At 44.5% G+C, this 18,338-nt stretch overlaps 1 protein-coding gene and 1 pseudogene across 2 annotated transcripts in view; both read left to right on the top strand.

Annotated features, from left to right (window-relative positions):
- KDM2A (lysine demethylase 2A) overlaps window positions 1-18,338 on the top strand; it is a gene marked incomplete at both ends in the record, with an annotated part of 93,313 nt that overhangs the window by 27,436 nt on the left and 47,539 nt on the right. The gene's annotated exons all lie outside the window — the stretch shown is intronic.
- On the top strand, window positions 8,852-10,141 carry LOC311170069 (keratin, type II cytoskeletal 8-like; annotated as a pseudogene). Its single transcript has 3 exons — window positions 8,852-9,201; window positions 9,314-9,635; window positions 10,066-10,141. The product of its transcript is annotated as a keratin, type II cytoskeletal 8-like (transcript).

Here is an 18,338-nt window from a genome sequence, read left to right as displayed (position 1 = left end):
ACAAGACAGAAGCGCGGGAGGTTGAGAGGATTCACCAGAGACAGAGTGGGGAGCAGAACAGGCAGACGGACTGAAAGCACTGCTGAGGGGAGCAGCAGATGCAACGGGAGAGGTCTGCTGCGCCATGTGGGCATCTCCCTGGCCGGCTGGAAATCGAACCTGCGCCACAGAGGCTGCAGACAGCTTCACAGTGCTGCACTCAACCCGTTAACGCCACTGGGGAGGCCCCACCATTTGGTTATTTTGAGTTGTGTTGCTGTGAACATTTGTTTTAATAACTGGTTTTGACGTTTTTTAATGGTTACTTACACAGATAAAGCCATGCTAACGCATTTGTGTTGTCTATGACTGCTTTTTTTCTACACCATGCTACAGTGGTAGAGTTGAGTAGCTGTAACAGAGTTCCTATGTCCCACAATGCTTTTATGAAACACTCCCTCACCAGTAAAAAAATTTGCTGACTCTGAAGAGTCCCTCTTTTTATGATATTTACTTCTTTAAAGACTTTTTTTTTCTTTAAAGACTTTTAATTGTATTTTAAAAAAAGATTTATTTATGTATACAAGAACTAGGGTGTAAGCCAGAGGTGCAGGGGGTGAGAGGATTCACCAGAGACAGAGTGAGGAACCGAACAGGCAGTTCTACTGAAATACACTGCTGCGGGGAGCAGCGGGGAGGTGGGAGAGGTCTGCTGCCCCATGTGGGTTAGCCCCAGGGATTGTGCTGCAGTGGCTGCATGGTGCTGTGTGATAGCTTCACACTTCATCCGCCTACTGAAGTGATAGCTTCATGGTGCTGTGTCTTTAACCCCTGCGCCACCAGGGAGGCCCAAGACCTTTAATTTTAAAGCAGTTTTATTTTTTTTAAGAATCTTAAAGGAATTTTTTTTTTTTTAAAGATTTATTTATTTATACAAGCACTGGGTACAGTCAGAAGGGCGGGAGGGTGAGAGAATTCACCAGAGCCAGACCGGGGAGCAGAACAGGCAGAAGGACCGAAGTACACTGCTGAGGGGAGCAGCGGGCGGCAGGAGAGGTCTGCGCACCATGTGGGACCCTCCTCTGGTGGCCGGGGAGCAGCCGGGGATCGAACCGGCGCTGCAGAGGCCGCGGGCAGCTTCGCAACGCAGCGCTCAACCGCTGCGCCACCGGGGAGGCCCTTAAAGCAGTTTTAAATGTATACAAAATGGAGCAGAAAGTATAGTGAGTTCCCCACATACCCTTTTCTGTTACCCAGTTCCCCTATTTACATCTTGCATAAGTGTTGTACATTTGTTAGAATTGGTGAACCTACATTGGCACCAAACTTACTACCCAAAGCCCATAGTTTACATTAGGACTCACTCTTGGTGTTATCACTGTTGGGTTTTTTTTTTTTTTAATATTTATTTATTTATGCAAGTACTGGGTAGAGTCAGAAGCGCGGGAGGATGAGAGAATTCACCAGAGCCAGAGCGGGGGACAGAACAGGCAGACTGACAATAAACACTGCTGAGGGGAGCAGTGTGTGCAGCAGGATCTGCGCGCCATGTGGGACTCTTGCCAGCAGCCGGGGTTCGAACTGGCGCTGCCGAGGCTGCGGGCAGCTTCGCAGCCCAGCGCTCAACCACTGCGCCACCAGGGGAGGCCCTATCACTGTTGGGTTTTGACCGTGTGTAATGACATATATCACTATACAGAATGGATGCGCTGACCTCAAAATCTTCCATGCTCCTCTTGTCTCCCCCTGCCCCGAATGCCCCCCACCCCGCTCCTGGCAGCTACACACCCCTTTATAGCTTTATAGTCTTGTCTTTTCCAGAATGTGATTTATATAGCGTGTTTCATAAAAGTGTTGTGGGACATAGGAACTCTGTTACAGCTACTCAACTCTACCACTGTAGCATGGTGTAGGAAAAAAGCAGTTATAGATAACATAAATGAGTTAACATGGCTTTATCTATGTAAGTAACCATTAAAAAAATGTAAAAACCAGTTATTAAAACTAACTGGCTTCAGTTTGTTCAATAAATGGTGCTGGGAAAACTGGGTCGCTACATGCAAAAGAATGAAGCTTGACTACTACCTCACACCATACACAAAAACCAACTCAGAATGGATTAAAGAACTAGACATAAAACCTGAAACCATAAAATACATAGAAGGAAATATAGGCGAAACACTACGGGATATGCACCTCAAAGACATCTTTACAGACACATCACCCAAAGCAGTGATAGTGAAGGCAAAGATAAACAGCTGGGACTCCATCAAATTAAAGAGCTTCTGTACAGCAAAAGAGACAATAACCAAAACAAAGAGAAACCCCACCAACTGGGAGAACATTTTTGTACACAACACTAATGATAAAGGACGGATCACAAAAATCTGCAAAGAGCTGATGAGACTCAACAACAACAAAGAAAATAATCCTGTCAAAAATGGGCAGAAGAGGGCCTCCCCGGTGGCGCAGTGGTTGAGCGCTGGGTTGGGAAGCTGCCTGCGGCCTCTGCGGCGCCGGTTCGATCCCCGGCTGCTCCCTGGCCACAGGAGGAGGGTCCCACATGGCGCGCAGACCTCTCCTGCCGCCCGCTGCTCCCCTCAGCAGTGTATTTCGGTCCTTCTGCCTGCTCTGCTCCCCGCTCTGGCTCTGGTGAATTCTCTCACCCTCCCACACTTCTGACTGTACCCAGTGCATGTACAAACAAAAACAAACAAACAAACAAACAAATAAATAAAACATGCCTTGTTGACTTTTAAAAAAAAAAAAAAATGGGCAGAAGAGCTAAAAAGAAACTTCTGAAGAAGAAATGCGAATGGCCAACAGTCATATGAAAAAATGTTCAACATCACTTGTAATCAGGGAAATGCAAATCAAAACTACCATGAGATACCATCTTACACCAGTGAGAATGGCACATATTAAAAAAACTAGCAACAACAAATGTTGGTGAGGGTGTGGAGAAGAAGGAACTCTCCTGCACTGTTGGTGGGAGTGCAAACTGGTCCAACCACTATGGAGAGCTGTGTGGAGATTTCTGGACCTACTAAACATAGAGCTTCCATAGGACCCAGCAATTCCACTCCTAGGTATTTACCCAAAGGACACAGAAACATCAATTCCAAAGAACACCTGCACCCCTATGTTTATAGCAGCACTGTTTACAGTAGCTAAGCTTTGGAATCAACCCAAATGCCCAAAAATAGGTGACTGGATCAAGAAGATGTGGTCCATATGCACCATGGAATATTACTCAGCATTCAAAAAAGATAAACACATGCCATTTGCAGCAACATGGATGGCGCTGGAAGGGATCATGCTCAGTGAAATAAGCCAGAAAGAAAAAGAAAAATACCGGATGGTCTCACTCATAGCAGGAATCTAGAAAACTTAAATAAGGGACCAGGAAAATGAATAACTATAAGAAAGTGAAAATCAAAATCAACAAAAATCTATGAACCAGAGACACTTTTGGGGGGGTGGGTGGCGGGAAGGAGAGGGATTGGGGTCAAAATGGGGGGGTTGCAATTGTATGGGGAATATAAAAATAAAATTTATTATTAAAAAATAAAATAAAATATATTTGTTTATATAAAAAAAATAAAACTAACTGGCTTCTTCTACTTACTGATAAGCATCTAAGTTTCCTCTATGCCTTTTCATGGCTTGGCAATTCACTTCTTTTTAGTGCTAAACAGTAATTCATTGTCTATATGTGCCTCAGTTTATTCATCCACCTACTGAATATCATCTTGGTTGCTTCCAAGTTTGGGCAATTATCAGTAAAACTGTTTGAACTGGGATGGAACCGGAGCTGCAGAGGCTGCGGGCAGCTTCGCAGCCCAGCGCTTAACTGCTGTGCCACCAGGGCGGCCCTGAATTTTTTTTTTTTTAATAAGATTTATTTATTTATGCATACAGGAACTGGGGTACTGGCCAGAGATGGGGGGGGGTGAGAGGACTCACCAGAGAGAGTGGGGGAAAGAACAGGCAGACTGACTGAAATACACTGCTGAGGGGAGCAGTGGGGAGTCAGGTAAGGTCTGCGCCATGTGAGTGGCTTCCTGGTGGGGGATGGAACTCGTGCTGCAGTGGCTGTGGAATAGCTTCATAGGTTGTGTCTTAACCTCCTTGTGCCACCAGGGAGGCCCCATATTGTTGAATTTCTTTTCATATGCTTCTTTGTCATCTGTGTATCTTTTCTGGTAAAGGGTTTCAGAGAAGTTTTTGAGGTAAGAGTTCATTGTATATTTTGAATACTGGTTTATTATAAGATAAATGTTTTACGAATTCCAAACATGTGGCTTATCTTTTCATTCTCTTAAGTAGTGGCTTTCCCAGAGCAGGAGTTTTTAATTTTAATGAAGCCCAACATCTTAATTTTTTCCCATGAATTGTGTTTTTGGTATTGTATCTAAAAACTCATTGCTAAACCTGAGGTGACACCTAGGTTTTCTCCTATTAAATTTTAGAAATTTTATAGTTTGGGTTTTCCATTGAGGTCTGTGATCTATTTTGAGTTAAATTGGGCAGAAGGATTTATTTATTTATTTATGAATGTCTAGTGGTTTAGCACCAATTGTTGAAAGATTGTCCTTTCCACATTGGATTGCCTTTGCTTCTTTGTCAAACATCAATTGAGTAAAATATACTTGTGTGAGTAGCCTTGTCTTTTAAAATATATCCTGTGTTCTGGATGTTTCTGTTTTCCCAGTGCATATTACAGTTTGTTTTCTTAAACTGTTTTCTTCATAAACTGAGACTTGGGTCTAGAGAATGAGATTCATGTTAAACACATGGCCAGGAATGCTTCTTGGTTGGTGGAGCGCTTTGCATTGTATCAGGTCAGGAGCTACATAGTACTAGGTTGTCCCCCTGGTGGTGATGGTTAGGATTGGCTGGGGGAGCCACCAGCAGCATGTCTTCGATATAACAATGTATTTACCCATTGAAATTATTAAATAATCTGTGGAGTAGTAATTTAGCTATGTAGTGAGTATTTGAAACTGTTTGCCAGGTATGTGTTAGGTTTTGGAGAGATAGCAGTAAAGGAAAAGATTTCTGTTCTCACAAAATTCCCTTTTTCCCCTCCAAGTTTGAAGACAGTAGTGGGAATGGATCCATCTTTGGAGAGGGGGCTCATAGCTGAGAGTAAGTTGATGAAAGCATTGAATGTGGAGCTTTTCGGTGTGGGAAAACGTAAAAGTTCTGGAGATGGCTATTGAACTGTACACTTAAAAATGGTTACAATTGGGCCTCCCTGGTGGCGCAAGGGGTTAAGATGCAACCTATGAAGCTAACCGCAACTTCTGCAGCACGAGTTCAATCCCCAGCCAGGGAGCAACCCACATGGTGCAGCAGACCTCTCCTGACTCGCCCGCTGCTCCCCTCAGCAGTGTGTTTCAGTCAGTCTGCCTGTTCTGTTCCCCGCTCTGTCTCTGGTGAATCCTCTCATACCCCACACCTCTGGCCTGTACCCCCAGCTCTTGTACACATAAAAATAAATCTTTCCAAAAAATGGTTAAAATTATAAATCTGTTTTTTAAGTATGTTAACACACTCAGCCCAGTCTCATTGCCTTTTCTCTGATAATTTTCATCAAGGTTCCTCTTGGTATATTTAGATTATTTAGGGGAGAAACTTTCTGAAATAAAATCCTATAGTTTAATTCTAGTAAAAAGAAAAAGGCAGTGATGTTGCATTTCACCTGCTGTTTCTATAGATTCTCTACCTGCTGTCTTTATAGATTCTCAGGGAGACCATTGTTGCGATCCCTGGTGTCCTGGGTGGTTCTGGGCTATAGGGAGTTTTATCTGTGGGTGACAACAGGCTCTGCCTTCCACTGCCATTTGTTCCTTCGCCAGGATCCTGAGAGCGATCCACCACTTGACCCTTTGTTTGGAATACTGCCGTTTTGACCCAAGAAATCCTGTAGATTCTGCATGAGAACAATGATTGTAATGCCGACAGCAAAGTGATTGTTGACCAGTTTGCTGTGAAGGCAGGCCCTTCATTTGGAAAGTAAACCCTGTGATTAAGAGCAAGAGCTCTATTTAGAGGGAAGTAAAGAGGACCCATTTTTTTGTGACTGACAGAGCTTAACCTCTCTTGCCTTGCATTTTGGTTATTTTAGTCATCCTGGTTTAGGCTACCCAAGCTTTTTGATTCTTACTAACTAAAATTGACATTTAACTTCACAAGGTTGTTGTGAGGGTTCAGTGAACTAGAAAAATGGACTTGGAAATGCTTAGCTCATAGGAAAGAAGTTAGCTATTATTGTGATAGAAGGTATAGTAACATGTAGCCACATTGATATTTAACTGCCACATTTCTTGGCAACACAACCTGTGTGAAACTAAATTGTTTAAATTTCAAGATCTTGTTCTCATTCTGATCTTGCCTATACTTCTAGACTTTTCTTACTTAAGTAGGTTTTGTTTTCTGAATCGTGGTGAGGTTCTTGAAAATAGCAGCTCTCTCCTCTTTCTGTTGTGTCTTGGACAGTACTCAACCTGTAGCAAGTGCTCAAGACATGTAAGTCTTAGTGCAGCGGCCTGGGACATACAGGCTTAGAATGCCTCCGCAGAGGCGATGGGAAAGGAACTTTTTAGGTAATTGATCTGAGGTTCTTTCTTTCGCTACTGAACCAGCTTTCTAAGAAGCAGTGTGAAGAATGACTATGCATGCCCATATGTAGACACGTATCCATAGAAAATCAAATCATGTCCATTTCTTCGGTGAAGCCCCTTTCTCTTGGCCATCTGAAATTCAGACTTAGTTTTCATACTTTTTACTGGGTTTTCTCTCATTACAGCTCAACAATACAAGAGAATGAGATCAATAGATGCCCCCAGTAATTCAAAGTAGTACAATTCTTTCTCTTTGAAAATATATTTAATAATTCAACTGTAGCACCTTCTGAGATGTAGAGCAACACAGGGAAGCATGTGTGGATTTGTTTTTGATTCAGAAATTGACCTGCCTTCCAAATCTTGCACTTCTCTTGGTCACTTCTTTGTCTTCAACCTTCTGCTCTAGTGGCAGTCTTGATGTCTGGAATCTGGTTCTTGTATAAACACATTACTACTCTGTCTTCTGGCTCTATACTGCCCCTGTTCACATGTGACTATTCCTTTGAGCTTCCTTTACTCAGAAATCAATGCTATAACCAACTCAACCTCTTAGATCAGGTGCTTCTCCCAAATAGCACCTTCCAGAAATGACCACGTCATATTAAATTGTTGGCAGTGTGGAAGTAAAGAGGACACAGTTGTTGGCTATCATTGTATTTCATCCCTGGGCTATCATAATATTTCAGACATTTGGTGTGCAGAGATCTAAAAATGGTGAAATTGTAAATGAGCTCCTGAAAGGGATAGACATGGAAAACTTAATAGATGCCATCTTGTCTGATGTTTAATGGTATTTGAGAAAAGTCATATGAAGTATGACTTGTCTCCAGCCACACAAGCCATTTTTTTGGGGGAAAGATAGTTGGTTTCCCAGTCCAATGTTGATTCATGTTCAAAACCACAATTGCTAGGCTTCCCTCATGGCCTAGGGGTTGAGTCTCAGCACTATCACCACTACGGCCTGAGTTCAACCCCAAGCCAGGGAAGAGCAAACCTCTCCTGTCTTGCCCACTGCTCCCCTCAGCAGTGTAGTTCAGTAGATCAACAGGTTCTGCTCCCCACTCTGTCTCTGGTGAATCTTCTCACCACCCACACCTCTGGTCTACACCCCAGTTATTCTATACACACACACACACAAAATTGCTAATATTTTTTGAGCCTGTGCTGGCTACTTTGTCTTTTATTTCATTGAATCCTCATATAGTTATGTGAAGTGGCTTCTGTTTTATTTTTCAAGTGTATTATGAATTTTTAAAAAAGATTTATTTATTTATGCATACAAGAGCTGGGGTACAGGCCAGAGATGCGGGGGGTGAGAGGATCCACCAGAGACAGTGTAGGGAACAGAACAGACAGACCAACTGAAATGCACTGCAGAGGGGAGCAGCGGGCGAGACAGGAGAGGTCTGACGCGCCATGTGGGTTTCTCTCTGGCCTGCTGGGGATTGAACTCATGCTGCAGAGGCTGCGGACTGCTTCATAGTGTAGTGCTTAACCGCTTGCGCCACCAGGGAGGCCCGTATTATGAATTTTTTAATCTAAGTAACATTGGTTTGCAATGATGTATGTTTTAGGGATACAGGTTCACACCTCTTCAAATGTAATCACATCACACCCACCATCAGAGCACCAATAATCCTCCACCATAGTCCATTGAACTGCCATTACCCCACTCTAAACCCTCCCTTTCTGGTAATCTCAGAGCTACAATCAAATTTCAAAGGTTTTAGTTTGATTTTGTCTGTTACTTTTTTGTTCCTTTATATTCCACATTAGTGAAGTCATCTATATTTGTCTCTCATCATCTGCTGTATTTTGTGTAAGCAAAACTCCCCCAACCCCCTAATTCCATCCATGAAATTTTGCCATTCAGTCTGACTCCAATTCCTTTGACCTCGTTATATATTTTGCTAAACATAATAGATAACAAATCATAACAAATAGGTCCCCCATCGAGAAGTAGCTTCTCTGCCCCTTCTTGAATTTCTGTCTGTTTCGGCCTACTCACTCCCGTTTCAGCCTCCACCATGTCTGTCGAGTGACCCAGAAGTCCTACAAGACGTCCAGCTTTGGCCCCTGGGTCTTCAGCAGCCACTCTTAACTTGAGTGTACCTGGCACTCACTTGGCCTTCCTCCAGGGTGGCCTGGGTACCAACATGAGTCTGATTGGGGGCTTCGGCAAGGTATGGGGGACAACACAACTGTCACGGTGAACCAGAGCCCACAGGTGGTGGAACCTAATGTCCCAGAAGAAGGAGCAGATCAAGATCCTCAACAAGTTTGCCTCATTCGTTGATAAGTGTGGACCCTAGAGCAGCAGAAATAGATTCTGGAGACCAGATGGAGCCTCCTGCCACAGCAGAGGACAGCTCAGAGCTACACAGATAACATGTTTGAGAACTGCCTCAACAACCTTCAGCCGCAGCTGGATACACTGAGCCAGGAGAAGAAGATGCTGGAGGTGGGGCTTGGCAACACGTAGGGGCTGGTAGAGGACTTCAAGAGTAAGTGTGATCATGAGATCAGCAAACATGCAGAGAACGAATGTGCCCTCGTCAAGAAGGACATGCATGGATCTTACATGAGCAAGGTAGAGCTGGAGTTCTGCCTGGGAGAGAGATGACCAAGGAGATCAGGCAGTTGTGAACTGCAGGTTCAAATCTCAAGACACATCCATGGTCCTGACCACGGACAGTCATTAATCCCTGGACCTGGACAGCATCATTGCTGAAGTCAAGGCCCAGTATGAGGAGATGACCCACTGTAGCAGGGTTGAGGCCGAGACCACGTACCAGATTAAGTACGAGGAGCTGCCTGCACTGTCTGGGAAGCATGGGGATGACCTCTGTCACACAAGGACAGACGACGGAGATGAACCAGAGCATTAGCAGACGCCACACTGAGATTGAAGGCCTCAAAGGCCAGAGAGCTTCCCTGGAGGCTGCCATCACTGATGGCTGAGCAGTGGGGGAAGCTGGCCATTAAGAATGCCAACTCCAAGGGGCCTCCCTGGAGGCACGAGGGGTTAAGACAACCTGTGAAGCTATCCACAGCCACTGCAGCACGAGTTTAATCCCCAGCCAGGAGTCACCCACATGGCGCAGACCTCTCCTGACTCACCCGCTGCTCCCCTCAGCAGTATATTTTGGTCAGTCTGCCTGTTCTGTTCCCCACTCTGTCTCTGGTGCATCCTCTCAACCCCTGCACTTCTGACTTCATCCCAGTTCTTATATAAATCTTTTTTAATAAATCTTTTTTTTAAAAAAAGAAAAGAATGCCAGCTCCATGCTGGGGCCAAGCAGGGCATGGCACAGCAGCTGCCATGAATACTGCAAGCTGGAGGGCAAAGAGAACTGCAAGTGGGATGCAGAACCTAAGTACCCATACCAACACCTGGCTGCTCAAATGGGCTGAGCTAGGCCTCTGGAGATCTCACAAGCCCTGGTCTCCACAGCAGCTTCATCCAGTCCAGCTTTGACTTCAGCGGGGCTCCAGCTCCTTCACCCGTGTCAGCTCCTCTGCGGTGGTAGGAATTTCTGTCTGTGGTGGGAGTCAAGTGTCCAAGTCAACTGCTGTATTGCCCAAGTGAATGGCCATTGCAGACCCTCCCAGCCTCACCTACCCGCCTCTTGCTCAAGCCCCCAATTAAACGTCATTTCTGGAGTGTTTTTTCCAAAATAAAGTTTCAACTGGCTTTGTCCCCCCCCCAAAATAAACAAACACACCCACCCACACACACACACACACACACACACACACACATACATATATAAAACAAATAGGGTGATATCTGAAGGAGAATTTTTTAAGTCTTAACTTGGTTGAAAGTGATTTGTAATATTTTAGATGTGATATGTGTAAGCCTGGAGAAATTTAGCACAGACATGATCATTAACTTGCGTTAGGTTTCTATGGTAGCTTGAGTATAACTGCTTTATTTTTTTATTTACTCTTAAAGCTTTATTTATTTATGCATACAAGAACTGGGGTGTAGGTCAGAGGTGCTGGGGTGAGGGATCTACCAGAGAGTGGGGAGCAGAACAGGCGGATCGACTGAAATCCACTGCTGAGGGGAGCAGCAGGCAAGACGGGTAAGGTCTTCTGCGTCATGTAGGTCACCTGCCTGGCCCGGCATAGAACTCATGCTGAAGTGGCTGGAGATCGCTTGATAGTGCTGTGTCTTTAACCCCTGCGCCACCAGGAAGACCCTATAACTGCTTTATTTATTAAGTATTCCTTTTGCTATTTAATGCTGTGGGTCAGCATTTAGTGCTCTTATTCAAGGTTCAAGTTTAGCATATTCATAAACGAAAATATACTTTTCATTGCTTTAACTTTTGTTGGCACAGTTGAGTGGCTGAAAGCCGAGAAGGAAAGAGCTCTTGCCAGAGTCCTAACATCATCGTGGCCGTGGACGACGGGAGGGAGGAGTGTGTGTGTTTGGGGCTGAGAGTCTGGAATACCAGCTTTTGATCTTTTGCCAATTCCTTCTAGGGCTTCTACTCCTTGACATGAAATCGGACTCTTCTAAATCTCGTTTGATAGTTTGAAAAACAGGTCGTACATTGGTTAAGAGGTTGACCTTTGTGAATCAAAACATTAATCATAACTCCACCGCCAAGAGTCAGGGAGGAAAGGGTCAGGGAGGAAAGCGTCGTGATGAGAGAAGTGTAGCAAGACTGGACATAGGTGTATGTATAGAATAGCTTTCGGCCTCAAGTGACTGCTCGCTCTCAGCCTGAACTCACCTGAAGACTTGGGAGAAGTGGCATGCGAGACACATATATCATTTAGTGAGCAAATGTCTATAAAGTGAGCATTTTTTAGAACAAGCCGTCCTTTAAGGCTCATAGTACTGGCAGAAAGTCACTCTTATTTCCCCTTTAGATGTATAATAAACTTCTAGGGGCTTTTACTTTTTCTATAAATTGTTCTTGCCGAACATCTACTAATTTTTACCTTCTAGGAACTGAAATGGCATGACTTGATGACTTGCACCATATATCATACTAATGACTTACAGTTGCATCAGTTACGAAGGTGGCAAAAATGCTGGGCATTATCTTTGTTTCCATGTTCTGGGTGTCTGTTGCTATGGAAACCAATCAGGCAGTAAACAGATGTGTTCAGGGAGTATTTGAATCTCAGTGGATATTCATTGGCTAATGAAAATAAAGTAAAGAAATTGGTTGACTTGAGAGAGGAGCAATATTTCTGAGTTCATTATTGTTTCCATTTTTAGAGGGTGGTATTTTTATTGTGTGCATGCAAGTCATTTTTAAAGACTATTTCCTAATGATTAGGCCCTCAAAAATTATCTTCTTTCCTATTCTAGGAGGAAAATAATTAGAAAAGGCAACAATTTCATATTCCTTTTGGTATATGATTTCACTTAAGCTCATTTTTAAACCTCGGAATGTAAAGTCTAAGAATTGTTCTGGAGCTGCAAAAGGGAAGTGAAGACCTGAACGAGTGGGGTGGAGGTTGAGCGAGGCGCTGGCATCTGTGCTTTGCAGTTGCTTAAAAATGCAATCCCGAGATGGCCATTGACAAATGCTATTGTTACCTGCTTATTTCTAGTTTCTCTGATGTGTTGGCTGATGTGAGGATAAACTGGTTGAACATTTGCATGTCGATGGAAAGTGTAATATTGCTGAGTGCTCTTTGCCGGTATCTAAGAGTGTACATGTATATTCTAGCAAAAACTTTTGGAAGAACAAAAATGTGTTCTTGATAGAACATCTGAACTCAGATGTTTTCTCTTCAAGATGAAGTTGAGATGCCTTTATCTTCATTCTAAATTTTAGAGAATAATTTTGCTACTTGTCAGGTTTTTTCCATTTTAGAATTGTGGTAATACCATGGTTAAATGCACGGTGAGGGGCTTCCTTGGTGGTGCAAGGGATTAAGCACCGTACTATGAAGCAATCTTCAGCCTGCACTATGAAGCAATCCGCAGCCTTTGCAGCACAAATTCAATCCCCCAGCTGGCCAGGGAGCTACCCACATGGCGAGCAAACCTCTCCTATCTCGCCCGCTGCTCCCCTCAGCAGTGTACCTCGGTCGATCTGCTTGTTCTGCTCCCCACTCTGTCTCTGGTGAATCCTCTCACCCCCCCATCTCTGGCCTGTACCCCAGCTCTTGTGTGCCTAAATACATAAATCTTTAAAAAAAAAAATGTGCAGTGAACAAACTGAAGAGCTGGTTACTCTAAATGGTATGTAGAAAAGCAGGGTGGAAGAGATAAAGCACTTTAACTCATTTCTCAGCCAGTTGGTTTTGTGGAGGGTGTATTTGTGGTCCAGGTGAGGTATCCTGTTAGTCACAGAGTTTTACATTGGCTCTGTTCGTATTGGATGTAAATCCTGAGTGAACTTTGCAGGGAAAATTCACTTTGTGTTTATCCTGCTGCTTCTGAGCAGTCTTCTCAGGGGTCTTTTTTTTTTTTTTCTTTTTAATCAAAGGAGATTAAATGTGAATAAACTTGCCAAGTTGTGTGTGATTGTTTCCTTTTATGGATAACTATCTTATTTGAATTACTATGGTCTGCTAGAGTTTTTCATACATAAAGTGTTCTATGGACTGTTGATCTAAGTTGTAAGTTAGCTCAGAAAATATTTTTTTTTAAAGATTTATTATTTATGCATACAACAAGTAGGGTACAGGTCAGAAATGTGGGGGTTGAGAGGACTCACCAGAGACAGAGTGGGGAGCAGAACAGTCAGACTGACTGAAATATACTGCTGAGAGGAGCAGCGGGCGAGACAGGAGAGTTCAGCCGCGCCATGTGGGTAGCTCCCTGGCTGGCCGGGGATCCAACCTGTGCTGCAGAGACTGCAGATTTCTTCATAGTGCGGTGCTCAACCCCTTGCGTCACCAGGGAGGCCCCAGCTCAGAAAATATTTGAAGGCTGATCTAGCTGAACTTTCAACAAAAGAAATGCAAGCTCTTTCAGCCATGTCAGTTACTGGTACATGTCCTTTGTAATACATTAAAACACTTCTGTTAAAACTAAGCCTGTGGGTGGGCCTCCCCGGTGGCGCAGCGGTTGAGCGCTGGGTTGCGAAGCTGCCCGCGGCCTCTGCGGCGCCGGTTCGATCCCCGGCTGCTCCCAGGCCACCGGAGGAGGGTCCCACATGGCGCGCAGACCTCTCCTGCCGCCCGCTGCTCCCCTCAGCAGTGTACTTCGGTCCTTCTGCCTGCTCTGCTCCCTGCTCTGGCTCTGGTGAATTCTCTCGCCCTCCCGCGCTTCTGACTGTACCCAGTGCATGTATAAACAAAACAAAACAAACAAACCAGCAAACAAATAAAGCATGCCTCTATAAAAAAAATAAAAAAAAAAAAAAAAAACTAAGCCTGTGGGGTCTCCCCAGTGGCACAGCGGTTGAGCGCTGGGTTGCGGAGCTGCCCGCAGCTTCTGTAGCACCAGTTCGATCCCCGTCACCGGCGAGGGTCCCACAAAAAAAAAAAAAAAAAAAAAAAAACAACCAACAACAACAAAGCCAGTGTTCTTACTCTGTTCTTGCGCTCAGGCCTCTTTTTATTTCAGAGCAATACCTAAAACAAAAGATAAAAATTTGGGCCCAACATTCAGTCATTATAAGGCAGTGATTCTCTCTGTTTTTGACTATCTTGGGGTGTTCCCATTAAAATCCCTCATGAGGTATAATTAAATTACCGGATTTTCTAAACAAAGATTAAAAAAAAAACTTATTTTTAATAAATGGTGTATTTCTTTGTTCCCTCTGCTGCTGGGCCCCTCTGCTCCTCTTTATCTCTCAGTAATTAGGGATACTGAGAAATTGACTAGGGCACGGAGGAAAGCCCAAAAACGTTGATGTGGTCACTGCTGTAGAGGAGCGACAGAGTCTGTGGCCTTAGCCCTTGGGTTGATGTAAGAGTCTTATATCTGGGCCTCCCTGGTGGTGCAGTGGTTGAGCGCTGGGTTGCGAAGCTGCCCACAGCCTCTGCAGCGCCGGTTCGATCCCCGGCTGCTCCCCGGTCACCGGAGGAGGGTCCCTCATGGCGCGCAGACCTGCTCTGCTCCCCGCTCTGTCTCTGGTGAATTCTCTCACCCTCCCACGCTTCTGACTGTACCCAGTGCTTGTATAAATAAATAAACAAATAAATTTAAAAAAAAAAGGTCTTATATCTTACTGATAACCCTCCATTAGTTGTCTTCCCCTGCAATGTTTGCACCTACTTTTTTTTTTTTTTTTTTTTTTTTATAGAGGCATGTTTTATTTATTTATTTGTTTGTTTGTTCGTTCGTTTTTGTTTATACATGCACTGGGTACAGTCAGAAGCGCGGGAGGGTGAGAGAATTTACCAGAGCCAGAGCGGGGAGCAGAGCAGGCAGACAAACGAAGCACACTGCTGAGGAGAGCAGCGGGCGGCAGGAGAGGTCTGCGCGCCATGTGGGACCCTCCTCTGGTGACCGGGGAGCAGCCGGGGATCGAACCAGCGCCGCAGAGGTCGCTGGCAGCTTCGCAACCCAGCGCTCAACCGCTGCGCCACCGGGGAGGCCCTGCACCTACTTTTTTTATTTGCTGCCACATTGAATTGGAACACCGTAGTTTTCTTACATGTCTGTCTCCCCCTACTGGCCAGCTATCTCTTTGAGAGCAGGACATCCTTTATATCTGCATGTGCAGAGCATCTGGCTGTTACTCCATATTCCTGGGTCCCTGTTTTATGAATGAATATATATTCAGTAATGGTTTTTACAGTATACACACAGCCACAGACAGGGAGCAGGGACACAGCCATCTAGCTACCTGTATCTGAACCAGTGTGTGACCTTGTGGTAATGTCGGGTTTTCAAAAGCATAGAAAGAAAGAAAATAAGAACAACATTTTAAAGTTCAGTTGATTTCTGGGATGTTTGTGAAGGGGCAAGATGAGAACCTGAACTTTTTCCTTTAAAGCGTGTTTAAGTTCACATTATTGCTATACGAATGGAGAGTGGGGGGTTTGGTATATGTTGCAAAGATTCAGACTTAATCTATAAGCTTTATAAATTTATAAAAATATACCCTCAAACTTTTTTTTTTAAATATACCCTCAATCTTTTTTTTATATCCCATCATGAGATAGGATATAAAAATCCAATTGTTACTTTGTTACTTGACTTATACCATCAACAAAGACTTTTTGTTTTTTAAGATTTATTTATACATGTAAGAACTGGGGTACAGGCCAGAGGAGCAGAGGGGGGCGGTGAGAGGATTCGCCAGAGACGATTGGGGAACGGAACAGGCAGATCGATGGAAATAAAATGCTGAGGGGAGCAGCGGGCGAGACAGGAGAGGTCTGTTGTACCATGTGCGCCTGGCCAGGGATGGAACATGTGCTGCAGTGACTGCGGCTGGCTTCATAGGTTGCATCTTAACCGCTGTGCCACCGGGGAGGCCCAACAACGAAGACGTTCTATAATTAAATGTTTTCTCTCAAGTTGTGGCGTATGATGCATCGGAATTTTGGGGGAAATAGATTTTATGTTTACAGAAAGTGTGTAATGTCACTGACTGCAAATAGAGAGTGAGAATAAATTTTAAAAGCACATATATAATAAGTATACTGTTCAGAGCACTCTGACATAAAATGGTCTCTGGTTAGGAATAGAAATTTGTTTCAACTTCAGTCAGAATGGCAGAATGATAGTAAAATAATTTTGTCAAGTAAAAATTAGAATTGGAAATAGGAAGGAGAAGCAAAAAGAAGTCTAGAATGATGATGATGATGATGATGATGATGATGAAAAAATTAAACAGTGGCCTAGCTAGAAATGCCCCATAGTGAATACCAGAAACTTCCCACCTTGAGGAAGAGCCTTTGCTAATCCTCCATGTACTGAGCATGGTTTCTGATTTAGAGACAGTCTCTTTGTTACCAACAGGTCCCAGCATTTCACCTTCCCTCTCTGCCAGAACCATTTCAACTGTCTGGGGTTGCCATCCTTTGACAGTTATTTCCAGCTGTCTCAATCTACTGATCTGACTGAAGTGTTGTTTTTTTTTTTTTAAAGATTTATTTATTTATGCATACAAGAACTGGGGTACAGGCCAGAGGTGTGGGGGGTACAGGCCAGAGGTGTGAATCCTTGTAAAGGATTCACCAGAGACAGAGTAGGGAGCAGAACAGGCAGATTGAAATACACTGCTGAGGGGAGTAGTGGATGAGACAGGAGAGGTCTGCTGCGCCATGTGGGGATTACTACATAGTGTTGATGCTTAACCCCTTGCGCCACCAAGGAGGCCCCCTGATCTGACTGAAGTTTCACTCCAGACCCATTTCAGTAATGCAGAGCAATGGTTAAAATGGGTGATCATAGAATCACAGCGCCCAAGTTCAAATCCTACATGTGTCAGTTTCTAGCTTTATTTTTGTTTTTTGTTTTTTTAAGATTTATTTATGCATACAAGAACTGGGATATAGGCCAGAGGTGTGGGGGCTGAAAGGATTCACCAGAGACAGAGCGGGGAGCAGAACAGGCAGATTGACTGAAATACACTGCTGAGGGGAGCAGTGGGCGAGTCAGGAGAGGTCTCCCACACCATGTAGATCAAACTTGTGCTGCAGTGGCTGCGGACAGCTTCATAGGTTGTGTCTTAACCTCTTGCGCCAACAAGGAAGCCCAGCTTTGTTTTTTGTTTTTTAAAGATTTATTTATTTATGCATACAAGAACTGGGGTTCAGGCCAGAGGTGAGGGGGATGAGAGGGTTCACCAGAGACAGAGTGGTGAGCAGAACAGGCGGATCTACTGAAATCCACTGCTGAGGAGAGCAGCAGGGAGACAGGAGAGGTCTGTTGCAGGGGGTCAGCTCCCTGGCCAGGGATGGAACTTGTGCTGCAGTGGCTGACAATAGCTTTATTGTGCTGAGACTTAACCCCTGCCCACCTGGAAGGCCCCAGTTAGTAGGGCCTTAGGCAAGTTGTATCTAAGTTGTACCTTAGGCAAGTTCTATTATTTTCCTTGTTCCTAGAGAGGATAATAATCATACGGGGATTTTGGGTTTAAATGTGTTACTACATGAATAGTACTTATAGCCCCGGGCACATGGTAAGCACTGCAGCGTTAGCTGCTGTTGCTGCTGTTACTTTGCTCTGGCAGCATAGTTCACCTTCAGACAGACAGCCTATGGGTGTCATTTAAAATAGCAGCAGTCCTTTTACACTTAAACAGCTTCTTCCTTTGACTCCTTTGTGCCCCCTTGAGGAGTGGGAGATGCTGAAGCTCTCCAGGAAGAGCTGCTTCTAACGTCTGGTGTGTATATGAAAGTTTGCTTAAGATGGAGAGAGTGTGTGGGAGGAGAAGAGGAAAGTGTGGAAATCTGTAGGAGGGCTGCCCTGCTAACCCACCCCTAGGGCCCTCTCTGAGTCCCTGGTCAAGACAGAGAAGGCTGAGGGCCTCCCTGCTGGCGCAACCTGTGAAGACGCAACCTGTGAAGCTATCCCCAGCCTCTGCAGCACAAGTTCCATCCCAGCCAGGGAGCTACCCACATGGCACAGCAGACCTCTCCTGACTCGCCCGCTGCTCCCCTCAGCAGTGTATTTCAGTCAGTCTGCCTGTTCTGTTCCTCACTCTGTCTCTGGTACATCCTCTCACCCTCGCACCTCTGGCCTGTACCCCAGTTCTTGTACACATAAATAAGTAAAAAAAAATTTTTTTTTTTTTAAAAGACAGAGAAGCCTGAGTCTGGCATTAGAAGTTCTTTGGAGGCTGG

Source organism: Talpa europaea, assembly GCF_964194135.1.
Source record: "Talpa europaea genome assembly, chromosome: 1".
NCBI lineage: Eukaryota > Metazoa > Chordata > Mammalia > Eulipotyphla > Talpidae > Talpa > Talpa europaea.
The sequence above is the reverse complement of the archived record's forward strand: the minus strand, read 5'-3'. Positions and strand labels throughout refer to the sequence as shown.